This window comes from Rhinoderma darwinii, chromosome 3 (assembly GCF_050947455.1).
Source record: "Rhinoderma darwinii isolate aRhiDar2 chromosome 3, aRhiDar2.hap1, whole genome shotgun sequence".
NCBI lineage: Eukaryota > Metazoa > Chordata > Amphibia > Anura > Rhinodermatidae > Rhinoderma > Rhinoderma darwinii.
This window is the reverse complement of record NC_134689.1, coordinates 51,798,797-51,815,722: the sequence shown is the minus strand read 5'-3', so window position 1 is coordinate 51,815,722 and position 16,926 is coordinate 51,798,797.

The window sequence follows — 16,926 nt, the reverse complement described above, 5'->3', positions numbered from 1 at the left end:
AGACGGCACTGGAGGTGTATTGGTGGTAGTAGAGGTAGCCAACGGACAGCAAGGGTGGTGGTGGTAGTAGTAGTAGCAGCACATTAACAGACTGGACAGTCACAGGACAAAGCCCTGTGGTGGGGCAGGCCTCAGGCCTGCTTGTAGCAGACGGCACTGGAGGTGTATTGGTGGTAGTAGAGGTAGCCAACGGACAGCAAGGGTGGTGGTAGTAGTAGTAGTAGCAGATTAAAACAGATTGGACAGTCACAGACAAAGCCCTGTGGTGGCGCAGGCCTGCTTGTAGCAGACGGCACTGGAGGTGTATTGGTGGTAGTAGAGGTAGCCAACAGACAGCACGGGTGGTGGTAATAGTAGTAGTAGCAGCACATTAACAGACTGGATAGTCACAGGACAAAGCCCTGTGGTAGGGCTGGCCTCAGGCCTGCTTGTAGCAGACGGCACTGGGGTTGGATTGGTGGTAGTAGAGGTAGCCAACGGACAGCAAGAGTGGTGGTGGTAGTAGTAGCAGCACATTAACAGACTGGACAGTCACAGGACAAAGCCCTGTGGTGGGGCAGGCCTGCTTGTAGCAGACGGCACTGGGGGTGTATTGGTGGTAGTAGAGGTAGCCAACGGACAGCAAGGGTGGTGGTGGTAGTAGTAGTAGCAGCACATTAACAGACTGGACAGTCACAGACAAAGCCCTGTGGTGGGGCTGGCCTTAGGCCTGCTTGTAGCAGACGGCAGTGGAGGTGTATTGGTGGTAGTAGATGTAGGCAACAGACAGCACGGGTGGTGGTGGTAGTAGTAGTAGTAGCAGCACATTAACAGACTGGACAGTCACAGGACAAAGCCCTGTGGTGGGGCAGGCCTGCTTGTAGCAGACGGCACTGGGGGTGTATTGGTGGTAGTAGAAGTAGCCAACGGACAGCAAGAGTGGTGGTGGTGGTAGTAGTAGCAGCACATTAACAGACTGGACAGTCACAGGACAAAGCCCTGTGGTGGGGCAGGCCTGCTTGTAGCAGACGGCACTGGGGGTGGATTGGTGGTAGAAGTAGTAGCAGCAACAACAGCGGCACATTCAAAAAAGAGTGGACAGGACAGAATCCCGTAGTAGCAGGCTGCAGTAGCAGCCAGCAGCGGCAGCAGCAGCAGCAGCAATGTCAGATCTAATCAGTGTCATCAGGCACAGGGGTTTTAAAATCCTCACCGATCCACGCTTGATTCATTTTCAGAAACGTGAGATTTTCCAAGCTGTTGGCGGACAATCTTGTTTGCTTAGGGGTGACGAAGCACCCTGCCGCGCTGAATACCCTCTCTGATGCTACACTTGAGGGTGGACAAGACAGTACACCCATGGCAAACTGGGCCAGTTCTTGCCAATGATCCAATCTGCTGATCCAGAAGTCCATGGGGTCTGGGATCAGGATTTCTGACGGAGAAAGGGCACAGTCCAGGTACGAGTGAACCTGGTTGTTTAGGTGCTGGACCTGGTGATGGTGAACATCCCTTTGGTGACTACGATGTGTGTCAGGTCAGGGTATTGGATTTAAAAATGTTGTCATCATATTTTCCAAACTGAATTGGCTGCTGCTGCTGCCGCTGCTGCCGCCTATTGCAGAGGTAGCTCTGCCAGAGGCGGTGGAACGATGAGACAGTGGGGAGAGGAGAGTGGCCCCCCGGTCAGACATGCTTGCAGCAGGTGTTTGCCGTTTGAAAGCCGTGACAAGCTGGCTGCATAGCTTCTCTCGATAATAAGCCAATTTTGCCTCCCTCTCAGAAGGCGCGAAAACTCCCCCATTCTGGCTTTATACCGAGGGTCTAATAGTGTGGCTATCCAGTACTTATCTCTTTGCTTCATGCTAACAATACGACAGTCAGCGCGCAAGTAACGAAGCATACAGCTCGCCATCCTGGCCAGCTTTTCAGAGGGCCCGGTTGGTTCCATCTCTGCCCCATACTGCCATGGTTGTCCATCATCAAGGTCGTCGTCAGACTCGTCATCACCATCACTGTCATGTTGTGCGGCTGCCTCGTCCCCTATCCCTGCCTGTGATTCCATCTCCAAATCCAGCTCCTCTTCAGGTCCTGTTTCCTCATCCTCATCAACATCCATAGCCAGATGTGATCCTTCCTCCATCCTTTGCTGAATCATCGCTGTGAGCGTTTGCTCCATAATGAATATCAGCGGCATAACATAGTTCATTCCGCTAGCGTCACGGCTCACAAATCGTGTGGCCTCTTCAAAGGGCCTCAAAACGCGACATGCGTCTCTAACCAGCTGCCAGTGCCTGAGCTCGAAATTACACTGGCTCCAAACGCTGCCCGTCTGCTGCATCAGGAAATCATTCACAGCTTTCCGCTGTTCGTACAGACGGTCCAACATGTGCAGGGTGGAATTCCAGCGTGTTGGAACGTCGCAAATCAGGCTGTGTTCTGGGAGATTGTTTTGACGCTGCAAGTCCAGGAGGGCGTGCTTAAATGCATACGAACGTCTAAAGCGAATGCAAACCCTCCTGGACATGGCCAGCACACCCTTTAAACCAACATATGACTTTAAGAAGCGTGTTATGACCAGATTGATCACATGTGCCATGCAAGGAGCGTGTGTCAGGTGACCTAGACGCAGTGCAGCCACAACGTTCTTCCCGTTATCTGAGACAACATTGCCCAGTGTGACTTTTTCAGAGGAGACAGCCAGCGTGCAATTTCCTCCCTGATGCACAACAGCAGCTCCTGCCCTGTGTGGCTTTTCTCGCCCAGGCTCAGCAGGTGTAAGACAGAGGAGTGAGGAGGAGTGGAAGATACGCTGTGTCCTGTCAGGGATGGGAAGACCTCCATTGAGGAGGGCAAGGAGGAGGAGTAGGAGGAGGAGGATGGTAGGCGCCTGGTGTCCGGAGTTGAACCAGAAAGATACAAGCGTGGAGGTGGTAATGCCTGATGCATTGCTGCGGTGGTGCATCGGACTGCAAAATATTGACCCAGTGGGCCGTGAAAGACATGTACTGTCCCTGCCCATAGTTGCTGCTCCACGTGTCGACGGTGGCATGTACCCTGCTGCACACGGATAATTGCAAGGACTGGCCCACCTTTTCCTCCACGTGCTTGTGCAAGGCAGGGACAGCTGTTTTGGAGAAGTAATGGCGGCTAGGTATTCGCCACCTAGGCTGAGCGCACGCCATCAATTGCTTGAAGCCGGCGGAGTCGACCAGGTGGTACGGCAGCGACTGCACCACCAACAACTTAGCCAGGTGTGAATTAAGCCGCACGACAAGTGGATGACTGGGTATATATTGTTGCTTATTGGACAACGATTCCGTAATGGATAACTGATGGGATGGAGCACTAGATGACAGTGATGATGATGACAACGAGATGGTGGATAAGGCCTGGCTACTACTTAGATGACAGAGACTCGGAGCAGCAGCAGCAGCGGCAGAGGGGTCTTCATTAGATGTACATGATGGTGGGGCATGTTGATTGTCCCACATGGCCTTGTGATTCCGCTCCATGTGTTTTTACGTAGAGCGGTAGTTCCTACATTGCTGCCCTGCCCACGCCTTACTTTCTGCTTGCAGATACGGCACTGTGCCATGTTTTCGTCCTCCGGGAAGGTACCGAAAAATTGCCACACGGCAGAGTACCGTAAAGAGGTAGTACCACGTCCACCACCACCACCACCACCACCACCACCCGAGCTTGCCCCTTGTCTGGCAGGCTTTTTTCGGGAGCCTACACCAGTAGCAGCAGTGTCGCCGTCACCGGCTCCTGAGCTGACCCTACCGCTGCAACGTTTTGCAGATTGACTTCTGCCCCTACCTCGGCTTGGCTGTTTATCACTGCTAGTGCCGCCACTACTACCCTCCTCCTCTGACGCCGTCATCACCTCGTCACCTGGTTCCCACGTCCTGTCTAAAACAACATCATCATAGCCCTCCTCATCATCCCCGCCACTTCTGTCACTGTGTTGTGAATGTGATGTGACATCATGGCGGTCTCCATGCCCCCCTCACTACTGCGTCTGCCACCATGGCTACCACCAACACCCCCACTACCACAGCAATGCGTCTCGGACACCGCTTCCACCTCCACCTCCGCCGCAACACACTCCGTTGGCTGACTCACGGAAAACAAATCATCACTATGTTGTTCAGTAATATCTTCCTTCGCACCCGAGGAGATGTCTCTTAGGACTCTCAGGAAAGATGGCTTCCCGCTAGGAAGGGGGAGTGAAGACATAGATGATGGAATGGAAACGTTAGAAATACCCATATTACTACTGTCACTGTGCCAAGGAACTGTAGAGGATCTGGAATCCAACTAAACCTGGCTTGAAGCCAGATCGTCAGAGTCTTCCTGCTGAGATGACCGCGAGCCAGCCAACCAGTCCACAATGGCCGTATTGTCTAAAGTAACCCGCCCACCGGAGGAGATGGACAAGTCTGGCTTGCTGATACTGCTACTACTACCAGCAGGCACATGGCTGCTGCTACTAGTGGAACTGGGCACATGTCTTGTGCCACAAATGCTGGTACTGGGTCTGGCACCAACAGATCCAACATTTGGACTGGAAGAGGACATGGCATGGGTGTTTTTTCCTCTACCCTGTCCTTTCACAACCTTTTTTTTACCAGACATTTCACTGCTGGAGTGCAGCAAGTTGAATCAAAACCCCAGGGATGAGCCCCTTCTAAAAGCGTATTCACACACTGGCTTGGCAAATGGCAATGAATGAGAATTTCTATCACCCAATGTGCACTGACTCAGGGAATGCTGGTCCTGGGCGTTTAGTACTACAAAGGCTGCCTCAGCAGCCTGTATTGCAAGTTGGATGCAACGGGGATGAGCCCCTTCTAAAAGCGTATTCACACACTGGCTTGGCAAATGGCAATGAATGAGAATTTCTATCAGCCACTGTGCACTGACTCAGGGAATGCTGGCCCTGGGCGTTTAGTACTACAAAGGCTGCCTCAGCTGCCTGTATTGCAAGTTGGATGCAACGGGGATGAGCCCCTTCTAAAAGCTTATTCACACACTGGCTTGGCAAATGGCAATGAATGAGAATTTCTATAAGCCACTGTGCACTGACTCAGGGAATGCTGGGCGTTGTAGTACTACAAAGGCTGCCTCAGCTGCCTGTATTGCAAGTTGGATGCAACGGGGATGAGCCCCTTCTAAAAGCGTATTCACACACTGGCTTGGCAAATGGCAATGAATGAAAATTTCTATCAGCCACTGTGCACTGACTCAGGGAATGCTGGCCCTGGGCGTTGTAGTACTACAAAGGCTGCCTCAGCTGCCTGTATTGCAAGTTGGATGCAACGAGGAAGAGCCACTTCTAAAAGCGTATTCACACACTGGCTTGGCAAATGACAATGAATGAGAATTTCTAACCGCCACTGTGCACTGACCCAGGGAATGCTGGGCGTTGTAGTACTACAAAGGCTGCCTCAGCTGCCTGTATTGCAAGTTGGATGCAACGGGGATGAGCCCCTTCTAAAAGCGTATTCACACACTGGCTTGGCAAATGGCAATGAATGAGAATTTCTATCAGCCACTGTGCACTGACTCAGGGAATGCTGGGCGTTGTAGTATTACAAAGGCTGCCTCAGCCGCCTGTATTGCAAGTTGGATGCAACGGGGATGAGCCCCTTCTAAAAGCGTATTCACACACTGGCTTGGCAAATGGCAATGAATGAGAATTTCTATCAGCCACTGTGCACTGACTCAGGGAATGCTGGGCATTGTAGTACTACAAAGCCTGCCTGTATTGCAAGTTGGATGCAACGGGGATGAGCCCCTTATAAAAGCGTATTCACACACTGGCTGACTAGTGAGTAGTGGATAGGCCCCTTCGATTGCTGGATTCCTGCCTTTTAGATTCCTAAAGCTTTCCCTTACTGCACAGAGATGCTATCCCTACAGCTCCTGTCTCTAAAATGGCCGCTGAGCTCCGTGCATAGACTTTTATTTCAGGCTTGAGCCCGCCCCTATGCTGCCTCCCGATTGGCTGGGAGAGCCGTTTGCAAGGCATTATGGGGTAGCCTGATGTCAGGTGATATTGTGAAATCCTCCATTTTACATCTAAGGCTGGGTTCACATGACCTATTTTCAGACGTAAACGAGGTGTTTTATGCCTCGTTTTACGTCTGAAAATAGGGCTACTATACGTCGGCAAACATCTGCCCATTCATTTGAATGGGTTTGCCGACGTACAGTGCAGACAACCTGTCATTTACGCGTCGTCGTTTGACAGCTGTCAAACGACGACGCGTAAAAATACAGCCTCGTCAAAAGAAGTGCAGGACACTTCTTTCAGACGTAATTTGAGCCGTTCTTCATTGAACTCAATGAATCACAGCTCAAAATTTACGGCTCTCAGAGGAGCCTCGCAAAATGCGAGGAGGAGCATTTACGTCTGAAACAAGGCAGCTGTTTTCTCCTGAAAACAGTCTGTCTTTTCAGACGTAAAAGCCTGCTACCATGTGCACATACCCTAACATGTGTCAGGCGCCAAAATGCAGCCGGGTTCGGTCAAAACGGGTTCGGCCGAACCCGGTGACATTCGGATTCGCTGCGAACCGAACTTTTCCCGATGTTCGGACCGAAACCGGGTTTGGTTGTCCCGGTTCGCTCATCTTTACTAAGGATATTGCAGACTTCCATTGACTTAATGTATACCACTTTTTAGACTACTGTTGAGAAAATTTAACAAAATAGAGTAATCTTCCATTGTCAGTTGCTGGTAGGATTAATTTGATTAAAATGATCCTACTTCCAAAATGTCTCTATATTTTGAATCAAGCACCTTGCTTTATACCAAAAACTGTTTTTATACACTTACAGTCTCTATTAACTTCTTTTATATGGGGTAACTCCCATTCCAATTTGTCCCTTAACATGCTATATAGACCTAAATTACAAGGTTAGATGTCATTAACAGCTTTCTTTATCTATTGCTTAGTGGGTCAGCTCCGATACCTGAGACACTGAGTCATTAATAATAACACCATGCGTAATTCTGAAGCTTATCTCGCATTCTATTTAAGCATTAATATTTTATGGTGTATGTTGGAAATGCCTAATTTATTTTCTTATGTGATGTTACCTATTCATTGGATTATGATTCAAGTTTGGAATACAGCTTATGAAATGTTTGACTTTATTGCTGAGTCTCCATTATGGGATGATAATATGTTTGCACAACTACTTTCTCTTCTTGACTCCCAATTTTGGAAATCATATGATATTTTCAGTTTAGGGGATACTTATGTTAATAACACACTGTGTATCTTTCACCAGTTACAGACTAAATATTATTAATTACTTTTAATTAAACGAAACAATAGAAAACATATAACTTTGTAATGTACTTACGTTTTATTAGCTGGATGTATTGTCGTATTCCCTCTTCCGTCACGTGGCCGCTTGGCAATGTAAAATTCGCAATTCCTGTGCATACCCGTCCATTCGCGCCTAACTTCCGGTTTCGGGTTTCCGGTTTTCACATTGTACGGTTACGTCATAAATGACGTAACTGTACCACGTGTTTCCCCCATCTGCTTAGAGCATGCGTGGTTGACACATTACCACGCATGCTCTGTTAAATTATATGGCTGCGTCTTCAGCAGCCGTGTGTGTTACATTGCGCATGCGCAAGTTTTAACTCTGGTGTCGGTGTGTACTGTAACGGCCGTGTCTGTTGTCGCTCGCTCTCTCCTTCTCCTTCTCACAGTCCGAAGCGCATGTGAGGAGGAGGAGGAGGGTGTTTTTTGGCTCACTGTAGGAGCAGAATCCCCAAGCCCGGGATTGGGGATTCCGCGCCAGGAGAAGTCACAGACTTCACTGTGTCCATATATGGGCACAGTGACATCAGGGACTTATGACGCAGAATCACCGGCGAATTGGCCGGGGATTCCGCTCCAAGTAAAGTCTCTGCCTTCACTGTCCATATATGGATACAATGACATCAGGAACTTATGAAGCGGAATCCCCAGCGATGTGGCTGGGGATTCCGCTCCAGGAGAAGTCACTGACTTCACTGTGTGCATCTATGGACACAGTGACGTCAGGGACTTCTGAAGCGGAATCCCCGCCGATATGGCCAGGGATTCCGCTCCAGGAGAAGTCCCTGCCTTCACTGTCCATATATGGACACAGTGATGTCAGGGACTTCTGAAGCGGAATCACAGGCGAATTGGCCGGGGATTGCGCTCCAGGAGAAGTACCTCACTTCACTGTTCATATATGAAGAGTGAAGTGAGGGATTTCTCCGAGAGCCGTCCCATACAGGAAAGTAGGGGGAGGGGGGTGGCACTACCTACAAGGGGGGCTGTGGGGCATTGCCTACAGGGGGGGCTGTGTGGCATTACCTACAGGGGGCTGTGTGGCACTACCTACAGGTGGGTCGTGTGGCACTACCTACAAGGGGGATGTGTGGCATTACCTACAGGCGGGCTGTGTGGCATTACCTACAGGCGGGCTGTGTGGCATTACCTACAGGGGGGCCTGTGTGGCATTACCTACAGGGAGGGCTGTGTGGCATTACCTACAGGGGGGGCTGTGTGGCATTACCTACAAGGGGGCTGTGTGGCATTACCTACAGGGGGGGCTGTGTGGCATTACCTACAGGGGGGCCTGTGTGGCATTACCTACAGGCGGGCTGTGTGGCATTACCTACAGGGGGGCTGTGTGGCATTACCTACAGGGGGGGCTGTGTGGCATTACCTACAGGGGGGGCTGTGTGGCATTACCTACAAGGGGGCTGTGTGGCATTACCTACAGGGGGGGCTGTGTGGCATTACCTACAGGGGGGGCTGTGTAGCATTACCTACAGGGGGGCCTGTGTGGCATTACCTACAGGCGGGCTGTGTGGCATTACCTACAGGGGGGCTGTGTGGCATTACCTACAGGGGGGGCTGTGTGGCATTACCTACAGGGGGTCTGTGTGGCATTACCTACAAGGGGGCTGTGTGGCATTACCTACAGGGGGGGCTGTGTGGCATTACCTACAGGGGGGCTGTGTGGCATTACCTACAGGGGGGGCTGTGTGGCATTACCTACAGGGGGGCTGTGTGGCATTACCTACAGGGGGGCTGTGTGGCATTACCTACAGGGGGGCTGTGTGGCATTACCTACAGGGGGGCTGTGTGGCATTACCTAAAGGGGGGCTGTGTGGCATTACCTACAGGTGGGGCTGTGTGGCATTACCTACAGGGGGCAGCTGTGTGGCATTACCTACAGGGGGGCTGTGTGGAATTACCTACAGGAGGGCTGTGGCAGTATCTATAGAAGGTAGTGTGTGGCATTATCTACAGAGGGCAGTGTGTGGCAGAAAATTGACAAATGAAATTCATCCGTTTTTAAAACGGACAAGGAAAAAAACGGGTGCAAAACGGGTTAAAAACGGTAGCATGGGCTCCACGAGAGAAGGACTTGCTGTAGTTGACCAATTTAAATACCTGGGTATACTCATTACCAGAAAGGCGGCACTCTCCCTACAACTCAATGTGTATCCTCTATTATCCATTGCCAGAGAAAAGTTTAAGATATGGGCGGCCCTCCCATTGTCGGTCATGGGACTAATTAATCTGATTAACTCCTTAACGCCGAAGGACGGATATATCCGTCCTCAGCAGCTGCTAGTTCGCGCAGGAGGACGGATATATCCGTCCTGTGATGGCGCGGGTACTGAGACTGTACCCACGCGATCAGCGGCAGGAGCACGGCTGTTATACACAGCCTGGCTCCTGCTGCAACTGCCGGAATCGAAGCGCGCGCCGATTCCGGCAGTTTAACCCATTAAATGCCGCTGTCAATAGTGACAGCGGCATTTAATGTGTTTGACAGAGGGGGGAGCTCCCTCTGTCACCCGATCGGCGCCCCCGCAAACAAATCGCGGGTCGCCGTCGGGTTTCCATGACAGCCGGGGGTCTAACAAAGACCCCCAGGTCTGCCTTCAGCATCTGCCTGTTAGGCGATGACCTAACAGGTTGCCTGTCAGTTTTACACTGACAGGCAATAATGCTTTGGTATACGAAGTATACCAAAGCATTATATATGCGATCGGCACATCGCATAGTGAAGTCCCCTGGTGGGACTAAAAAAAAAAATATAAAACAGTTAAATAAAGTCTGTGAAAAAAAATAAAAAAATAATTACAGTCAAAGTCAAATAAAACTACTTTTTTGGCCCAAAAAGTGGTTTTATTTAGTAAAACGGTCAAAACAAATCACACATACACATATATGGTATCCCCGCGATCGTAACAACTTGACCAATAAAATGAACATACTAATTAAACCGCCGGATGAACGGCGTCCAAAGAAAACGCAAAAAACAACGTCAAAATTCTCTCTTTTCTCCCATTCCCCCCATAAAAAATAAAATAAAAGTTAATCTATAAGTCCTATGTACCCCAAAATAGTACTAATAAAAACTACACATTGGCCCGCAAAAATCAAGCCCACATACGGCCACATCGACGGAAAAATAAAAACGTTACGGCTCTTGGAATGCGGCGATGCAAAAACAAGTAATTTTTTTCTAAAAGGGTTTTTATTGTGCAAACGTAGAAAAAACATATAAAACCTTTACATATTTGGTATCCCTGTAATCGTGCCGACCCATAGAATAAAGTTAACATGTTATTTACGCTGCATAGTAAACGGCGTAAACTTATAACGTGAAAATCAATGCTGGAATAGCTGCTTATTTTCAATTCTCTCCTAAAATAAAGTTAATAAAAGTTAATCAATATGTTATAAGCATCTAAAAATGGTACAATTACAAAATACAACTCGTCCCGCAAAAAACAAGCCCTTATACGGCTATGTCGACGGAATAAAAAAAGAGTTACGACTCTTGGAATGCGACCGTGAAAAAACAAAAAATAATCCTTGGTCATTAACGTGCAAAATGGCCCGGTCATTAAGGGGTTAAAATGGTGATACTTCCTAAGAGTCTTTATATTCTACAACATATATTCACTCCTATGCCAAAGTCCTTCTTCCGGCAACTGGAGTCCCTCATCATTTCCTTTATTTGGGGAAGGACTAGGTCAAAACTGGCCTTACAGAAGCTACAAAGACCGAAGGAGATGGCTGGTATTGCTCTTCCAGACATTTATCTATACTATCTGGCTGGCCAACTCAAATACCTAGGCACCTGGACGCAAGCCAAACGCCCCCCGGGCCTTGAGGGTATGTTACTGGACTATTCTGCACATAAGTCATTGTGGCCGGTGTTGTTTCATCAGGACGTGCCAAGATCCTCTTTACTGCCTGTCTGTCGAGTGGCAAGGGAAGTCTGGAAAGTGGCTATGACTATCTCGAGTTCTTCAGACATCCCCGCGGAAACTCCTCTGTGGCATAACACGGTGTTGGAATCCTTGGTAAAGTTCCCAGATGCCGCATACTGGATTGATGCAGGTGTCACAGTGCTAGGAGACGTGTATGAAAATAATATCCTTCTGTCTTTCGAACAAATGCAAGAAAAATTTCGGCTTCCTCGACAACATTTCTTCAGATATCTGCAGATGCGTCACCTCCTTGCTGAGCAGTTCCCGAGACAGCGTCAACCCATCTCCTCCTACCCACTCATCGGGGTGGTCCGGTCACAGGGCCCCAGAGGTCTGATCTCTACTATTTACGCTCACTTGATTGAACAGAAGGCTAATGCGACTCCACTGCCGATTATTTCCAGGTGGTCTCAACTAATCCCTTCTTTGACGGAGGATTCCATTGAAGACCTACTACAATCACACTTACATGTGTCACCTGCTGCTAATAATAAGCTCATCCAGCTGTACTATATCCATCAGGCGTATCTGACGCCTCAGCGCCTATTTCAAATGAAATACATACCAGAACCGGCTTGCCCGAAATGTTCACATGCCCCAGCTGACTTCTGGCATATGGTATGGATGTGCCCACACCTCCGCTCTTACTGGTCAGAGATTATTGGTTTCCTCAACTTAATGCTACCTTTTCCTGTTGAAGGGACTCCAGAATTGTGTCTATTTGGAATACTGGAGGAAGACATATGGTCCCGTCATACCAAAATATTTCTGCAGGAGACCCTTTTCTTGGCCCGCAAAGGCATTTCTATTAGATGGATGGATCGCCGACCTCCTAAGGTTGCAGCATGGAAGCAGATGGTTAATTCCACTATATCATATGAACGTATCATTTTTAAACATAGAGATCGGCCGGACAACTTCCATAAAATATGGGACATATGGTGCAACAGCACTGAGACAACGTACACCCCGAGGGAACTAGAGATGGCAGTGGATGCGAGGAGGGGAGGGGGGAGACGATAGACAGGTAGGGATGAGACGGATAAAGTAGTGGATCTCCCGGACCTCTCACATATAAACATATTGTAAGAACATTATACAGTTGTGAAAATGTAAGTGAATGGATGTACTATCTGTGAATTTTTATTATGCCTCTTTTGGGTAGTGAAGTAAACAGGATGGCAATATTGTTGAGATTTGTACAGCACCTGCGAGTGCTTAGTTGTATTGATTGGGACGCTGTTGTCCTATACATTTGTTTTTTTTGTATACTTCATAATGTGATAAAACAAACTCACTTTTCAATAAAAACAAGTTTAAAAAAAACGGTAGCATGGCCCGGAACGGAACAGAGTCAAAACGGCCGAGAAAACGGACCAAAACCGCCGTTTTTATCGGCCAACACTCAGACCCTCTTGTGTGAATAGAGCCTAAAGGTAGTTGATGACGCGCCGTGTCTTTGCACAGTCGGAAGTGCTGTCTTAGCAAAGACACGGAGCGTCATCAATCACAGAACACGCCCCCTCCTCAGACAATATCGTCGTCCACACCTTGTCATCCTTCTTCACACTTATAGTTCCCGCACTGTGTGTGTGTGTGTGTGTGTGTGTGTGTGTGTATATATATATATATATATATATATATATATATTTTATATATATAGTTCTACAGCGAGGCAGGGACTCCTAGCGTCGCACATAACTATGATGCTAGGAGCCCGGCTCCCTGCAGTGTGTTCGGTCCAGGACTTGCGGCCGAAATACGTTTCGTCCATTACGGACGTAACATGCTCGTGTGAATCCAGCCTTACTGTGTAAGGGCTTATTTAGACGAACGTGTAATACGACCGTGCAACACGCGTGATTTTCACGTGCCTCGCACGGACCTATATTAGTCTATGGGGCCGTGCAGACTGTCCGTGAGTTTCACGCAGCGTGAGTCCGCTGCGTAAAACTCACGACATGTCCTATATTTGTGCGTTGTTCGCGCATCACGCACCCATTGAAGTCAATGAGTGCGTGAAAATCACGCGCAGCACACGGAAGCACTACCGTGGGAAGCGCGTGATTCGCGCAACAGCAGTAAAAAGTATGAATGAAAACATACAGAGTGTCATAATAATAGCGGCTGCTCGAAAATCACGCAGCCGCAAATCATACGAGGGTGACACACGGAGCTGTTATGTACCTTTTGCGCGCGCAAAACGCAGCGTTTTTTGCGCAAGCAAAAGGCACACGTTCGTGTAAATCCGACCTCAGACCGTGTGCAGGGAGGGAGCCGTCTGCCTGTAATCTGTAATTAGAGCAGGGAAAGACCTGTGACCATAGAGGGGCGTGGCAGTATGCAAATAGCTGAGGTGCTTTGGAGAAAGGTAGGGGTGATGCAACTGTCTCCTCAGATGCAGCCGGGGATCATGGGTATAGTGGGTTACAAGACAGGAAACAGCCAGTAAGGGATGTAAACAAACAGCAAGGGATGTAAACAAACAGAAAGAGCAGCAGTGACGATGGAAATCAAACAGAAACTGGTTAGATGTTTAATAGGGGGTATTAGGGAAGGCAAATCAAGGCTGGGGGACACTTTTTAGAAATTTTTTTTTTCCTGGACAACCCCTTTCATCTGCAACTCAGGCGTGCTTTTCATAGTCAGTTTCTACTTTATCAACAATATTCGGCTTCCCTCTGGTTGGAGTATATCAAGGCCCACATGGGTCATATATACACATTTGCAATGGTGAAACTCACCTTTATGCAATTAGCAGTAGAATACAAATGGAAACTTTTAATTCCTGCCCTTACATTGAAGGATTATCAGGAAACCCTTTAAATGTAATATTAAAAAATAGAGGATGTCATTCTAAATTCATGGAAGTATTGGAAGTATGGTGTTTATCTCCTTTGCGACAATATTCTTGAGATACTTAACTATTGCTATAAATAACATGACACCTGTTACTGTGTGAATCTGTTTATTGATAGTGGCTTTACATATAAACAATTTAACTATTTTTGCATATTGTATTTTTTGTAACATTTGATGTAATGACGGGGTAAGGAGACAGACAGATGAGCCCTAATCTACCCGCTACTCAGTCCCTGCCTACTTGCATGACCCGTCCTAGGCGACGGCGTACAACTGGGCGACGGTCCCTATGTTCAATATGTGCACGATAGACAAACAGACAAGGGTACACAGAAGCTAAGGGAAATGGGGCAGTTGCCCACGGCAACACCGTGAGCAACAAGAGTAGTGAACGAGCCGAGTCAAACCAGGAGTGTACGAGGTACCAAACGCAGAGCAGGAGCGTAGTCAGTAAAGCCAGGGTCAAAATGAAGCTGAGGTCAAAGTAATAGCTGGAACAGCAGAGCCAGGAAACAAGAGAGAATCAGAGGCAAAGACAAGAAGCAAATGAAGGTATACATAGACCGAGGGCAGGTGCTAGAACAGTCTGGCCAGGCTGTGATAGGTTCTCCAACTCCTCAGCCTACCAGCCTGAGTGGTAGCAGATTGAGTCACTCTATCAGACCTAGGAGCAGATGCAAACTGATTAACCACGGGCGTCGACACAGAAGCTGTGTCTGGCAGATCCTTTACAGTACCCCCCTTTTATGAGGGGCCACTGGACCCTTCCTAGGTGGACCTGGCTTATTGGGGAACCGAAGATGGAACCTCCTGAGCAATACCCCAGCGTGAACAACCCGGGCGAGTACCCAAGTCCTCTCCTCAGGCCCGTATCCTCTTCAATGGACAAGGTACTGGAGGGAACCTTGGACCATCCTGCTGTCAACAATCTTGGCCACCTCGAATTCTACCCCTTCAGGGGTGAGAACAGAGACCGGAGGATTCTTCGAGGTAACCAAGGATGGGGAGCATGGTTTCAGGAGGGAGGCTTGAAACACGTCGTGTATTTGAAAAGACGGGGGTAACTCCAGCCGGAAGGAGACAGGGTTAAGGACCTCAATGACCTTGTACGGCCCTATAAACCGGGGAGCAAATTTTTGGGATGGAACCTTAAGGCTGGAACCACCAGGTGAAACGGAGGAGAACCGTGGATTAAACCCAAAATTACAGAAAAAGGGGGAGACCCCTGACGAGTTACTGACCCGGTTATTGAGGGAAAATTTGGCGAGGGGAATGAAGGAGACCCAATCATATTGACAGTCAGAGATAAAACACCTTAAATATTTTCTAGAGACTGATTAGTCCTCTCAGTTTGGCCATTAGTTTCAGGATGGAAGGCCGAGGAGAAGGACAGATCAATCTCCAACTTTTTACAGAAGGCTCTCCAAAACAATGAAACAAATTGTACCCCTCTGTCAGAAACAATATTGACAGGAACCCCATGGAGACGCAGCATGTGTTTGACAAACAAGGTAGCCAACGTCTTGGCATTGGGTAGTCTCTTGAGGAGCACAAAGTGGCACATCTTACTAAAGCGGTCTACTACAACCCACACCACCGACTTACCTTGAGATGGAGGCAGATCGGTGATAAAATCCATGGAGATATGGGTCCAAGTTCTCTGGGGAATGGGCAAAGAACATAGTAAGCCCGCTGGTTGGGACCTGGGAGTCTTGGACCTAGCACAAATTTCACAAGCGGCGACGTAGGCCTTGACGTCTTTAGGCAACACAGGCCACCAATAGTTTCTAGCAATGAGGTGCTTGGTACCCAGGATGCCTGGATGGCCAGATAGTGCAGAGTCATGATTCTCCCTGAGTACCCTTAGCCGGAATTGCAGGGGAACAAACAGATTGTTCTCAGGAAGGTTCCCGGGAGCTGAACCTTGATCAGCCGCAATTTCGGAGACTAAGTCAGAATCAACAGAGGATATTATTATACCTGGGGGCAAAACACAAGCAGGATCTTCCTCCGAAGGAGGGCTGGCCATGAACTACGCGACAGTGCATCAGCTTTAATATGTTTAGACCCAGCCCTATAGGTGACCACAAAGTTGAATCTAGTAAAAAAACAACGCTCATCGAGCTTGTCTCGGGTTTAGCCTCCGGGCAGATTCTAGGAAGACCAGATTATTGTGGTCGGTAAGGACAGTTACATGGTGCCTAGCCCCCTCCAAGAAGTGGCGCCACTCTTCAAATGCCCATTTAATGGCTAAGAGTTCGCGGTTGCCCACGTCATAGTTACTCTCAGTGGGCGAGAACTTCCTGGAGAAGTAGGCACAGGGACGGAGATGGGTGAGGGACCTGGTACCCTGGGACAAGACAGCACCCACTCCCACCTTGGAGGTGTCAACCTCCACGATGAATGGCTCCATTTGGTTAGGCTGAATCAGCACTGGGGCAAAGATAAAGCACTTCTTAAGGATCTCAAAAGCCTGGACCGCCTCCGGAGGCCAGTGGAGGAGATCAGCACCTTTGCGAGTAAGATCCGTAAGAGGCTTAGCGATGACCGAGAAGTTAGCAATAAACCTCCTGTAATAATTAACAAACCCCAGGAAGCACTGTAACGCCTTCAGGGAGGCGGGTTGGATCCATTCAGCCACAGCCTGAACTTTGGCAGGGTCCATGCGGAATTCATTAGGAGCGAGGATTTGACCCAAAAATGGTATCTCCTGCACCCCAAACACACATTTTTTGGATTTAGCAACGAGTTTGTTTTCCCGAAGGGCCCGGAGCACCTTCCTG